Genomic DNA, 14,620 nt, shown 5'->3' with positions numbered 1-14,620 from the left:
TAAGCCATGTGTATGCACAGTCCCAAGCACATATTTGATTGATCACACTGTTTGTGAATGAGGCCCTGTGTCTTTGCTCTTTATTATTATGATGTATTACTGTTTTGATTGTTGTACTGCTTTGGTTTAATGTGACTAATCCTCTGCTGCAAGCAATGAACACTACAGTACCTCACAGAAGGACAGCGGCCTATTTAGCTTTGAAAAACTCCCTTTTCTGATTCATTTGATCTAGAAAACTTGCTAGCTGCGCATACACACCACTAAGATAGAGTTTAAGACAGCATGGAGATATGTAGAATACTTGTGCATACAGTTATATGTTCACATACTCAATAATATAGATGTGTAATGTCTAGATGCATCTAGAAAGTCAATGAAGGCTCTGAAACCACATTACTGGGTAATGGCAAAACCATTTCATTTCCTCACTATGCATTTTTCTATACTGACTTTAAAAGAGGTACAACAGTCAACTGAAAGCATTGCATAAGAAGACTCTTATGCACAATATTAGGAGCACAGCTGACATGGGGTCAGCCGGTGCAGTTATACTGTTTATACGAGAGATCTCACAGTTTTGGTAGGAGCAGCAGAGTGGCTCAGAGAGACTTGACACTGACTTCAACCTCTCCTGTAAACTATACGACCCCATCAAATGCCTCGCAGACACATGCGAGTGCACCGGCGAAACATCAGAAGTGGGACAAAAGGCACCTCTGCCTTTTTATTACGTGTTAGACAATCATATGCAGCACGCAAACATGCACACAGACCTACAGACACACTTTCAGACCGTTATCTATATCCTGTGAGGCGGAGCTCCGGCGACCTCTAAACAATGTATCCTTTAGATAAGGATCTGATCACTCTGTGTGTGTGTGTGTGTGTGTGTGTGTGTGTGTGTGTGTGTGTGTGTGTGTGTGTGTGTGTGTATGTGTGTGTGTGTGTGTGTGTGTGTGTGCATGTGTGTGTGTGCGCGTGAGATGCTGGCTCTATAATCGCCAGTATTCATGCTGCACCGGGCTCCAAGCGTTTTCTACAGCTGTCGACTCTTGTACTCACTGACCTCCACCAACAGGTCCTGAGGCCATGGGTCCTTATGGCAGCCACTCAAACCCTCCACTGTATGAGCCGGGGCTGTGTGGCTCTGACTGCAGAGCCAGGAGGCGACTACAAGCTCTCCAGTAAGCTAGCAGGACCCCTCGTGCTGCATGCTAACATTTCACGGTCCTGACCCGAAAATGCAAAGAAAAAAGTACAGACATATGTAGACATGAGTGGAGAGACAGGATTTGCTACAGGAGTTTTCCTTTAGATAACATAAAGCTAAATGTAGGCTTTGACATGATAAGGCGATTATGCAATTACAGGGGGTCAATATTCAAATGAATCAACAGCAGTTTTGATAGAGTTAATACTTAATAGTTTGTGTAGTATGTCAAGACAACATGCAAAACGTTCTTCTCTTCTGGTTTCTCAGTTATTAGTGTTAGCTTCTTCTCATAATTGCATATGATTGTGAACTAAATATCTCTGGGTTTTGGACCAAACTTCTGATGAGAACATTTTATTTCATCATTAATAAATGATTACCCTGAAAGTGTTGAATACATTGATTGACAATAGAAATGATGCAGCCCAAGCTGAATTTACAAGTAACAATACACTAGTTTTGGAGTTTTAAAAATACATATATTTGCTATTACCACAGACATATAGTTATGCATATTTGCATATTATGATTCTGATGAAAGCCGCTGTACACATATCTGGGCGATATAACTGCAGGCTGCGGAGGTAAAGTGCTAAGGTTGCACTGTTGATAGCTTGGTTCTACAGTGGAGTCTGCCAGTCCGAGAAAAGTGTCTCATAGGTGGGCCGCGCGTAAAGTCAAAAAGTATTATGATGACTTCCTTTCTATACATTCTTTGATATTCTCATTGTTTTGGTATAACTACAACAGACAAAACAGATCTAAACTTTTTTCAGTTGCATGATATTTTTCGTCTGTCCTAAATTGCTTTAAAAAAATGTATTTGTTTATCCATTTAAAAGGTTTTCATGTCATCAAGACAACATGTAATGTTCTACACTTTATACAATTATTTATTTAGTAATACTATCAGATAACATTTTATTTGGAGCATTTAGCATGATGTACTGTGACAAGCATTTGCTTGTTTCACGCGCACACATTCCGAGAAACATACACTCATCCAGTCCAGTGGGCTAAATACCCATTTCCCCTTCCACACAAGCCTTCATTGGTTCAATAATGGCTATCGGGCAGACATCCGGGGGGTTGGGGGGGGGAGGGGATATATAGATAGACCCTCTCTCTGTGGAACCTCATCCAGTCACATGAGCCTCATGAGTTTGCACACACCCCTCCACCCCCCAGAACAAGGCACACACACAGACAAAGTGTGATATCCATCACCGGTGGCATTCATATTTCCCAGCTTCAACTCCGCAATGAGTGCAAACTGTTCACTATTGGAGTCATGTGCAGACGAATAAGTGCCCAAGCCAAACGGCAGAATGGGAAACGGTGGGCGGTGGGTCTCTTGAACAAGAGCATGTCCAGTCCCTCTCCGGGTTCCAGCGAGGGTCAACTTAAGTAGAGGGGAAAGCATCATCTCAGGAAGGGGTCATCAACATCATCAGCACAGATGCTCCTCTGTTCTCCCTCTCTGCACTCCCCCCTATAGGTCCGCGCTCCCATGTACACATGCAGACACACTGCTCTTGTCAATCCGTGATGGATGTCCACTTCACCAATGTGAGGATATATATATGAAGTCTGGGGATTCCCGTTTTCCCAGAGGCCTTTGCAGGGGCTTCAAGCGGGAGGGAGAGGAGCTCTGTTACGTAAACAAAGCGGGCTGTGCATCCTGCTTGGTCAGAGCCAGTGAGGAGAGCAATGCTTCACCTCCATGTCTGAGACAAAACGCGGATCATGGAGGAGGACACGGGAAGAGCAGGGGGCAGGAGAAGCGGGGGCGGGCGGAGGAAGAGCCCTTTCCCTCTCAGCTGCGCCTCCACTTCCTGTGTGGGGAGGAAGTCCCTTGTTGGGCGCATAGTGATCTCATCCTCAGTTGTGAGGCGCTTCCGTCCTGGCGAGCAGCGGCGCTTTGAACCGGCAGCCATAGGAGGCGAGCGGAGGAATGAGACACACACACACACACGAACACGCACACACACACACACACACAAACTCACACACACACACACACACACACACGCCTGTCCTGATTATCGCAGTGGAAAACATACACACACCCACACAGCCGGCCCGACAGGAAACAGCACCGCTCGGAACAAACAAGCACTTCCTGTGTGTACTGGGGCCTGTTCGCACAGAGGGCCCAATCAAAATCCAATGTCCTGTCCACTGCATCATTATCACCATCATTCAGGGGACATTACTGCTCATTTGCTAATAGCCACAAGGCCTTATTTATGCTTACAGCCCCCTCTCAACCCCAAACACCCCTCACTGATGAACCAAACTTGGACATTTTTCTCTGCACGGAAGTCCGCTTTTTCCTGCAAAAGTTAGCCACTAATTGAAATACATTAGGCCTAAATGGCCTCTTTTTTCCTTTCACCCATCATGTTGACAGACGACCCAATATTTAAGCTTGCCTCTCTAATTTGTTGTAGAAATACCAAAGCAGCGAGGCAATGTGGCTCAAGGGGCTGTTGGTCTGTTAGTTTACAGTACCATTACATTGAGAGATGGAAGGAACAGAAGAGCCATTATGTTCCCAGTTCATAGTGCGGTCAACACTGGACGCCAGAGAACCTGACCATGGTCACATACTGGGGGTACTTTAAGGTGTAATCCTCAAGATCTCAGCCCTGGTTGATTTGGTGACATCTTTGTTGATTAAATGTGATTTATTAGTGCAATAAACACTCACCAAGCAATTAGTTTGTAAGAAAAACTACCGGAAAATCAACGGGTGTGTTTGTTTACAGTGCAGCCAAACAAAAGTTTTACAAAGAAGCTAATTCATAACAAAATTAAACAAGATTTTAAATGATCCACTGACTGCTCTGACACAGTGCAAAGAGTGAGAGAGAGAGAGAGTGAGCAGTAAACATCAAGGCTGTTAATAGAAAATAGAACCGCAACGTTCATTACATGTTTGCACTTTGTCCTATGAATCCCTTGTTTTAAGGTACGTAATCTTAATCCACACAGGGAATGGCAGAATCCACCACTATCCATGAAAACTATTTCGTAGGAAGATATTTACTTGATGTAAAAACATTGGATGCATATTGCCAATAGAAATAGAAGTTGAGATTTCAGGAGTCAGCGATTCTGGAGAATTTCAGAATCACATATTGTCAATACCTCCTCACGACCCGGACCGCTAACTGTCCGTACTGTGTGTGCGCTGAAACAAATCTGGTGTTGATATACGGCCTAGGCACTGTAACATAGCACTCATCTTAAACCCTTCAACCGCTCATATACTGTGTCATTTTAAATTAGCTTTTTTGGAAGTCAACAAAATGGAAGCTAATGGCCAGAATTAAGAGTAAAAAATGTAACCCCTGTGAAAGCTATTCTATTCAGTAGCTGTGACAGCACAATGTCCATAAAGCAAATTCCACTTCAAACTCACACACATAACCACACTCTTTCCAGGTTACTTTTCCAAACAAACGATACCTGTGATAACAGTTCACTGTTTGCCTCCCAACCCCCGATTTTTCTTTCTGTCTGACCCTCTGCCTTTCTTTTCTCTTTGTGTGTGTATGTTTGGACCAGGAAGCAGCCTCCTTATCTGAAACACACAACCCCAGTGGACAGCAGGGCAGCCTGTGGAAGCTCAACTCTGGGTAAACTTTGCCTTAACTTTGAAGCTGAGCCGTGTGAGTGCTTGTCCTCGGGGCTGCCCGGAGCACTCAGCGCTGGTGGCTCTCCAAAGAGGAGGTCAATGGGACAGGTAAACAGGAAGTGCCTGTGCAGTGATTGACAGCCTGTTTAGACACAAAGAGATGGATACCCACAGACTGCTGACTCACTGACAAATAACTAATCACTGACCGGATTTTGAATATAGATGCTGCAGGGCAAGAGGGGGTACTTTTTTCTTCTCATATGCCTCGTTTCCACCGAGTAGAGCGGGTCGGATCGGAGCGGCTCAGAGAGGGACAGCTCACTTTTAAGAATCTCGGTGTTGTTTCCACCGCCGACCCTACCCTTACTGGTAGGGCGGGGTTTAGGCTGGACTGCGATAGCCGCCGCCAGAAAGTGGGTCAAACTATCGGGCTGTGGAACTGTGGTCAAGCCAGCGGTCTCTCGTTTTTGCTTGGTCAAACCAGCCGCTTCTTTATTTATTCCCCCCGTGTTGTGAGCACAGAGACGGCTCGGGGCAACTGATAGAGACAGTGAGCGAGCAGCGCTGGCTGCAGCAGCTACGTGACATCGTAGCAGTGGGACACAGTGTAGCCAACTGATTCATTTAATGACGAGGAAAAACACCACACAATAAACAGTGCCGCGCTCACATTTTCGCCAAAACTCTCTTCACTCTAGCCGAGGTGACTACAAACGGCGGAAATGATTCAAACCAGCCGCTTCTTTATTTATTCCCCCCGTGTTGTTGTGAGCGTGTATTTTACTACTATCTATGGCGTAAACACACAGAGACCGCTCGGCGCAACTCATAGAGACAGTGAGCGAACAAACAGTGCTGGCTGCGGCAGCTACGTGACTATGGGACACAGTGTAACCAACTGATTAATTTATTGACGAGGAAAAACACCACACAATAAACAGAGCTGTGCTCACATTTTCGCCAAAACACAAGACTCTCTTCACTCTTGCCGAGATCTACACATGGCGGAAATGATTCTTTCGACCAATCAAATGACGGCAGTGTGTAGCTCCGCCTTCTCATGCATTTTCGGCCCGCTTTCAGGCGGCTAGTACCCCTACGGAGGAGTACTGAGATCGGGAGCGGCTCAGAGCGGTTAGGTGCGCTTAAACCGTACCCTACCCAACTTTTGGCAAATGAAAAGCCAAACTACCCGGACCGAACCGCTCCGATCCGACCCGCTCTACTCGGTGGAAACGAGGCATTATGGTGCTTTTCCATTCCATGGTACCGCCTGTACTCTATACTCCACTCGCCTTTGGTACCTGGTACTTTTTCTGGAGGTTGTTTTCCATTACAAGATAGTTCCCACGATACAGCGTCTGTGTAGCTGGTCGTTATAGCGATGTTAGCGGCTAACACTGGCGCCTAACATTAGTCTTTATCCGGGCATTTATTTGCACATTTTGTTTTTGGATTAAGTCACGTTTGGTCAGTTACCACTCAAATAAACGTGTCAGGTTGTCTTATGGTTTGTTTGACCAACATGCTTATGTTCACCAGCGCCTCTCAGGAGAGTTGTTGGTAGACTGTGGCCCTGTCCATCTCGTGCTGGATTTTCTAGTCAGCCACTAAGGTGAGGAACAAATGTACCTCGTCAAGCGACAACCGCGTGGTTGTCCTGAATCATTTCCGGGATGCCAAATTTGAAAGAAAGTAGAACAAAGTCTGGAGAAACGGCAAGCTCCAAAACCGTAGCTTGTTTTTTTGTTGTGTAGGGATAGGGTAGGGTGCAGCACTGATGAAGCTCTTACCAATAAGTGGTCTGCAGTGTTTCACGTCACCATTTGGTACCTGGTCCCTGGAACATCATTGGAGTAGGTACCAAACATGTAGGTACTGATTACTTTTTTATAGTGGAAAACCGGTTTGTAGAACTCACAAAAGGTTTGTAGAATACAGTCGAGCGGAGCCGGTAGACTACCATGTAGTCAAAAAGCGACATTACTCACCTGAATGAATGTATCCCCTATTTTCCCTTTGGTGTATTTTATATGGAAATATGCCTTCTTGTTTATTTTCATACATTTATCTTCTGCCTGTTTTACATTTTATCGGTTGTAACTGTCTTTTTTTGGATCTAGAGAAGGAGAAGACAAATTGGCAACTGCAGAAATCGCGTGATTTATGTCATATTTTTTGGGCACATTCAAGATTGTACTCCGCACGAGAGCCACGCCCTCTCGTGCAGTGGCATCCCAGTTGCATTTTATATTTGCCTGCTAGGTCAAAAATCCTGTGTGCTGATCAATATTTCATCCGGTCTGAGCCATTGCTGGTGCTCAAAGGGGGGTGGGGGGTGGGGGGTTGACTGTGACGTATACGGGTAAAAGCAGAATGTTTTTACACCGTCTGGAGTTGCTTTCCCTGGGGGGAGCTATTTTGTTTGTGACACAACACTGGTTCATTTTCTGACCCGGCAGAGGAGGAAGTCGCTCTCTTTCTTTCCCACAATTCTGAATTGAAACATTCTAAATAAGGAAGAAAATCCTGAACTTTTGGCCTATAGCTAATCTCCACTTCCTTGGCCCCAGTCCTCGACTCTTTCATTGTCTTTCTCTCTCCACTTTCCACCAGTGAGTTACTGTACTAAGTCTAGCCTCCTGTACTCCCACCTCCATCATTTCCCAGGCACAGGGAACACTGAGGGTGCTCGCAGGGGCTGCAGCAGCCTGGGTGGTATCATAGGCCGAGGTCTGGGGCTGCAGCTCGCTCAAGCTAATCACGTTGATTATTGCGATTACAGACCATTTCCCGCCCTGGTGTCACGCTGCAACTTACTGACCTGGATCTGACAGAAAGTCCAGGTTGCCATAGGCGATCGTTCTTCCTGTTCTCCTCCGTTCAAGTCTTCAACCGCCAACCCCCCTCAACTCTCTCTCCCTCCCTCCCTCCCTCCCTCCTTTTTCAAACACAATTGGTCCCCGAGGTAGCTTAGGGACTGTTTCCTCATCCCGTTGCCAAGCAAGTCATGACCAAGAGGTTTACTAGAAACTCTCTCACACACACACACACACACAGACACACACACACACACTCACGCGCATTCATTTTTTGTTCTACATTTCCCTTTTCCAGCCAGCTTCCTCTTTTTCATTAAAGGCTGGCAGTGGGATAAAGTTTTTTCCTGCTACTGTGTGGCCAGCAGGCGTGCAGATGTTTTCTACCCTGCTCCTCGCCCATATGTTTATCAGATCACCGTGCCGTTTCATAATCTACATTATAAGCCCTGAGCAGATAACAAAGCCTTTGATTTGTGCCTGGTTTCCCCTTTACCCCTCCTCCCCCCATGTTAAATTTAGCACAGTGATTACCAAGTGTGATTACGGGCCTCTGCGGCCTCATGTAAATCATATGGGACCAGCGCACACTGCGGTCCTGCACAGAGGACGTGAGCTTGCATGGTCAGGGACAAACAAGAAAGTAATGTTGAAAGCCGGAAGAATTCATTATGTGTTACCTTAGCTTACCTTGCACTCAGGCGGAAAAGAAATTGTCTGGGATACTTCTTATCAGCGCTAGTGTCAGAAGCACTTTTTTTTTTGTTGTTGTTTGCTCTTCCGGGCAACACTTTCTAAAGCCTCTAACTTTCTAACTAGCTTTCTTACTCCCCTGTGTGGCATCTTATAGACGATTTGACCTCATGTGTTCGCAACTGAACCAAAGAATATTATAGTGTTCCTGAGGCGCACTATACTAGGCGTCTTTGATTATAACCACACTCGGATAACAACTCACTCCTAACACCCTAATGAGGCACATTGTGTGGGGCATTCTGACAGACAAAACAGCAAACCAAGAGAGAAGAATGGGTCTTGTGTAACCCTGAAATGCATGCAAACATGTCAACACACCTTCACGTAAATAATGCAGCTCAAGACACATTCAAATATATAGCCTGTAAACATTTTAGAATGTTATATTATCAATAACAAACACAACTTTTTTTCATCATTAAATATTAATAGAGGGAAAAAATATAGGGGAGAACGGGGGAATGTGAGGCATCGGGTAATGTGAGCCACCCCCTGTATCTAGGCAACGGAAAACATTTGTGGTCATGTGAGATATATGTTTTCAAGCCCCTCTCATTTCCCCATGGCCCTGAAAGAGAGGACCTCATGGTGCTGTGGTAAGCATGTTTTTTTCACCAATATAGGTATTTTGCATGTAAAAGTAAATTTTCTTGCTGTCAACTTAATCAACTGTTGTGCCAAAGAAAAGGTATTCACGTAGAAAAACTTCTATCATACGTGTTGATGAACTACCAACATATGAAACCATGTGAACTGAAGATTAGCCTGAAATGCTAAGAGAGGTAGTTTTTTCTCAAATTGTGGTGGTGGGGGAAAGTGAGCCAAATGCTGTGGGGGAAAGTGAGTCACTGTCTCACTTTCCCCCACCATGAGGCAGAAGTTAAGTTTAGTCTTAAACATATTTTAATGTAATATTACATACCATGTGTTTTATTTTAATGTCATACACATTGTAGAAAAGCCATCATGCCAAGGAAATACACCAAGAAGACGACCTGGGGCAACCACACTGAAAGAGCACCTTCTCATCTTACCCTGTAACCTTCAGGGCTGGGATGTAGAGTAGGCCTAGTTGTAGAGTATGACAGGCTGATGTTATAATCCAGTTGGGTCTTCTCCTGTGTTCTGAGTCCCAGGCTGTTCTCGCTGGTTCTGATTTTCCTACGCTTTGACCCCCAGACACTAGCTGGCTCTAAGGGTCCTGTGTTCTGACCCCCAGACTGTGTTCTAATCTAACTGGTTCTATCTTTCATTTGAATCTTATTAAAACCTTTTGAATTATAATATGTTGTATTTGATTTTGTTCAGAGTTACTTTCAAGTGTTTAGAAAATTTGCTTTGCTTAATTGACCAAACCCCATCATTATTTTACTAGTCCGACATTAGTTCTGGAATGTGTGGCTAGCTTTCAGGATTCTTACTGTTACAATATGTGTTGTTATGGTAGTTTCAGAGTGGAAAAAGTAAGTGGATCAGTTTACCCCACAGCTGGGGTAAAGTGAGCCACATGACAACTTTTTTTAAAACAATCATATTTTCACTGCCCTTTGTCTTGACAAAACTCTGCTAATGCCAATTTCTAGGAAACATCCTGAATTAATGGGAAATGTGTACATTTGAGTGATAAATCATTTTAGCTCCCTTAGAGGGGAACAAATGTAAAAAGTGGCTCAGATTACCCTGTTCTCCCCTATATATATATATATATATATATATATATATATATATATATATATATATATATATACACTGTGGCTACTGTAACTTCTTATATAATTCCGTCAACCCAAATCACTTGGAATCACAGTCACTTGCTTGCAGTCATTTCAACATGTTTGGAGACACTGCGTTATCACATTCAGAGCTAATAGTCTGCGCTTCAGTTAGCTTCCTCATTCCTATGCTCCATTCCTGCTTTCAAATGATCTGATTCATGAAAATGGCACAAGAACAAATTCCTCGTCATCAGTAACCTCAGGTACGCACTCATTTCTGGAGCTGCTGTCAGCAAAGATCTTTACAATGAACATTAACAGAACACTCATATAAATATATGTATTTGAGGAATATCAGTGGGTTGATTGCTTGAAAGGAAATAATAACACAGGGTATAATACAGTCCCGAGGTATGCATTTAAATGGTTAAGCTTTATTTACCCGGGGAGAGTTTAATGATCATGCATGATAATTTTTTCTGCAACGCCCTTCGCCTTTCAGTCGGTTACATATTTTCCCACCTCAGGGCTGTGCTGTATAATCACAGTCTTCTACCTGAGCTTATCCATTGATCTTTAACAGTGTCTTGACTTGTGACACCTCTACAGTCCAATGGAAAGCAAACGAAAACTACAGATCATTTAGATTTAACATACTTGACATACTTGCTTCCTATTATATATGTGCATTCATACTACAGTTACAGCTGCTCTAATATTTCTATATAAAAAATGGATCCAATGGCACATGTGCAATGTAAAAGGAGGGAGTGTGGTGATGAAGCCCTGACAGAAAAATTCCCCCAAATCTGCAATGTCCTGTCAGCTCTACGAAGGCTTTCTTCTTCACTTCTTTCGTCCTATTGTTTTGTTTATTCAATCCCCACTTTAATCAGCAACCTTTCCCCCTTGAGAAGACAGCTTTTTTTATTAGGCAACAAAAGCAAAAAAGCTCTGCTAAACCCGCTGTACACTTACTGTCCAGCAACAAAAAGCAGAAAGACTATAATAGATAGCTGGTGTTGAGCATTTAACTGGCTAAAGAGCAAAAAAAAAAAGAATTCAGGAGTGAATGGAGACCAAAATATGGCAAAAGTAAGAATTAATATTGAACCTATATTTGTTGCGAGGCCAGACACAGCATCAAATCAACGCTAATGAAACGCTGTATGTGCTGATGTGTAAATAGGCAACTGTTTACAACATGTACGTTATGTCAACCCAAGAAGGCAATATGTAAATGTATTCTTAGCGTTTTCCACTGCCATTGATGCTGCTTTAAGCTAGGGGAAAGATCGACGGCATTGCAAACAAACTACAGTCATGGTATAGTCACTCTTAGGCAACTAAAACATGCGGTTAGGACTGTGGTTACGATCTATAGACAAAACAACAGCAGTCTCCTAAATGAACGTCTAACACTGCAGGCCTGTCTACACTGCTGGCCTCCACACCTGTTCTTTTTGCTTTGCTATATACGTAGAGGGTACGCTACTTGGCTGCTACATTGGTATTGAATGCTGGCACTATAGGCTTCATTTAGGAAGTGCAAAATCCTTCGATACATACAGTATGTAACTGCTAGCAAACTATAGGCTGTATTGTTCTGTGGATGCATTTGAACAAAGGACTGTTCCCATGTTGAGGGTTTTCCCTGCCACAAAAGCATATTTGGATCATCTCCAAAAAAGTCTGCTTAGGAAAAACAGCTAATGGGGGCTTGTGTGGACCACTTGAGCCAGACGCTGTGTACTCTCATTTCTGCCACATGCCATTCCAGTGTTTGGAAGTGTTTATGTATATGTCCTGAATGGCCACACTTGAAAGCACAGCAATAAGCTTGCCATCATTGAAAGCGTTGAGGTGCGATGAATCGTAAAAAAAAGTGTCCGGTGAAACCCTGTTGTATTAGATCCAACAAGCACTTAGTCTGAAGCACAATTTAGCAATTTTTGAAAACCTCCATTTGTTTGTGCCGCCTGTATTTTGCCAGTTTGACAGCATTTTAAAAAAATATATTGTTTTTGTTGTGATTTAAAATACAACTGGAGAGGGTGCTGCAGTTATGACCTAAGTGACAACTGTCCCCAACTGTGACATTAACCACAAGGTATAGCTGCTGCTTTGGTCCGCCGATTCCCCCCCTCCTCCCAAGAGTCCAAGTACAGTCACACACAAATTAGTCGTCTCTTGCCACTACCCACTTCCCTGGAGAATCAGAGTCAAAATGATTGAAATGTTTCCCCGTCATAAGCAGAAGAATCAAATCAAACCTTGTTAATGGAGCATCACATGTTCACGCTGAAAGAAATGGGCCACAGACATGTTGTCTGGGAGAAGGAGAAGGGTGGAAGGGCAGCTGTCATTCAAGAGAGAGAAGAAGAAAAAAAAGCCCAGAGAGGAAACGTTGGCATGACCTCGGGCCAGAGGAATGTAAGATGCGGCTTAATTGATTAGAGGGCCACATGATGGAGGTCTTCAGAGAAGCAAGGGGGAGGCCATCCAAGCAAGTTTTGATTTTTTTTGGAAAAGGGTTGGGAGGGTGGGGGTGGTGTGTGGGGGGGGTGTTGACCTTGTGGAGGGCACAAAAGGTCACGGGCCTGTAGGCTACTGGGGCCTGTCAGGAATTCATCCACAAAGACCCTCTATTCTAATATATTCACATCAATTGACAGCTAAGCATGATCAATGATGACAAGACAGGGGGGCGATCTGCCCGAGCCACCAACACTTTGTCTCTGTGGTCAGGGGAGCATTGTTCTCACCATGCCCTCATTCTCACATGATCTTTTTACACTTCTCTGCCTCTCCTCTTTCAGTCTCTGTGCTTTTTCTGTGCACGCTATCTACGTGCAACAAGGTGGGTGACGTTTAGACAGCAGGTGACTGCTACACACACACACACACACACACACACACACACACACACACACACACACACACAGACACACATATAAACACACACACACACACACACACACACACACACACACACACACACACACACACACACACACACACAGGAACAGATGGAGCGCCATGGTCCGTCTGGCAGATTATCTTGTTGGTGGTCGGACTGAACCCGATTCCCCACTGCTCTTCTCCCTTCAACACCGCCGACCGCACTTTGTGGAGAGAATTAAAGTTGTATGAAATGCAGACAAACAAACACACACACACACACACACACACACACACACACCAGACTGAGATGCAACTGTGAGCTAAATATTAAGCATCTTCAACTCATGTACTTTGCATAAGTTTATTTATACCGCCGGCTTTCGGTTTGACCTCCAAACACATCAAAACACTCTTTCAAAACCAGAGCATCTAAATATAAAGTGCTTTGCATAAGTTGTCACAGGAGAGATTTGTTTCAATCCAGGTGTTTGATGCTGCTGGGACTTGACATTTTTTTTTCGCTTAGAAACAATAAGTGTCCACTGTTGGCACTTCATGTGGCAGGCTGTCTGATTTCTTAAAGAGTTTTTATTTATTTATTTTTTAAGCAAAAGCCCAAGGGAGAACGATGTGAGACAGAGGGAGGGAGGGAAGAGGGGAGGGAGGGAGGGAGGAGATAAAGAAGGAGGCTGCCACATGCCTGTCAATACCCCAATCAAAGCCAATTCTCCAGAGACGGTCAGGGGGACGAGGGAGCATCACTATGACAACCCCCGGACCCCCAAAATCAGGACTTCAAAAGGTGGAGAGGCTTCCCATTGAGTGAGTGGGAGACCACCTCCTGCAGTCATTTACATCTCATTAGGACATAACGGCCTTTTAACAGCGAGGCATTTAAACGCTCACACACAAACGCACACACACACACACACACACACACACAAATCCCATAATGTGCACATGTGTCGGTATGTCTGCTGCTCCCATTAGAGGAATGAAACTAGACTAGACATTCACGTCTGATTGTATTACATACATTATCCGCGACACATTAACTCATGATGTAATCATGCAAACAACCCCCTGTGACAAACTGCTACTCTTTTTATCGTCCAATGATGCACATTAATTAAGCATCCAATGATATGTTTCATCTCTGCATTGTTTCTGTCCCCTTAACTTTCATCAAGCCACACTAAAAGCAAGTAACCGATTTCACTACACATGCGCGCACACACATACACCCACACACACCCACACCCCCACACCCACACCCACACCCACACACACACACACACACACACACACACACACACACACACACACACACACACACACACACACACACACACACACAGTGTTGTGTTTGTGAGATGTCTCACATTGTTCTGAGCATGACAACAATTATATCTCCTTTGGATCGTGCTGTGGAACTATCTCAATCTTGAAATCAATTGTTGTTGATTAACTGTTATATTAAATGAAGTACAATGCTAACAACTAGGCTTAAAGGTCAGGTAAGCCATTCTGGAGAATGTTTGTTGACAAATCCCTTTCTTATCAA

This window comes from Ammodytes marinus (assembly GCF_949987685.1).
Source record: "Ammodytes marinus genome assembly, chromosome: 19".
Classification (NCBI taxonomy): domain Eukaryota; kingdom Metazoa; phylum Chordata; class Actinopteri; order Uranoscopiformes; family Ammodytidae; genus Ammodytes; species Ammodytes marinus.
This window is presented reverse-complemented; position numbering follows the sequence as displayed.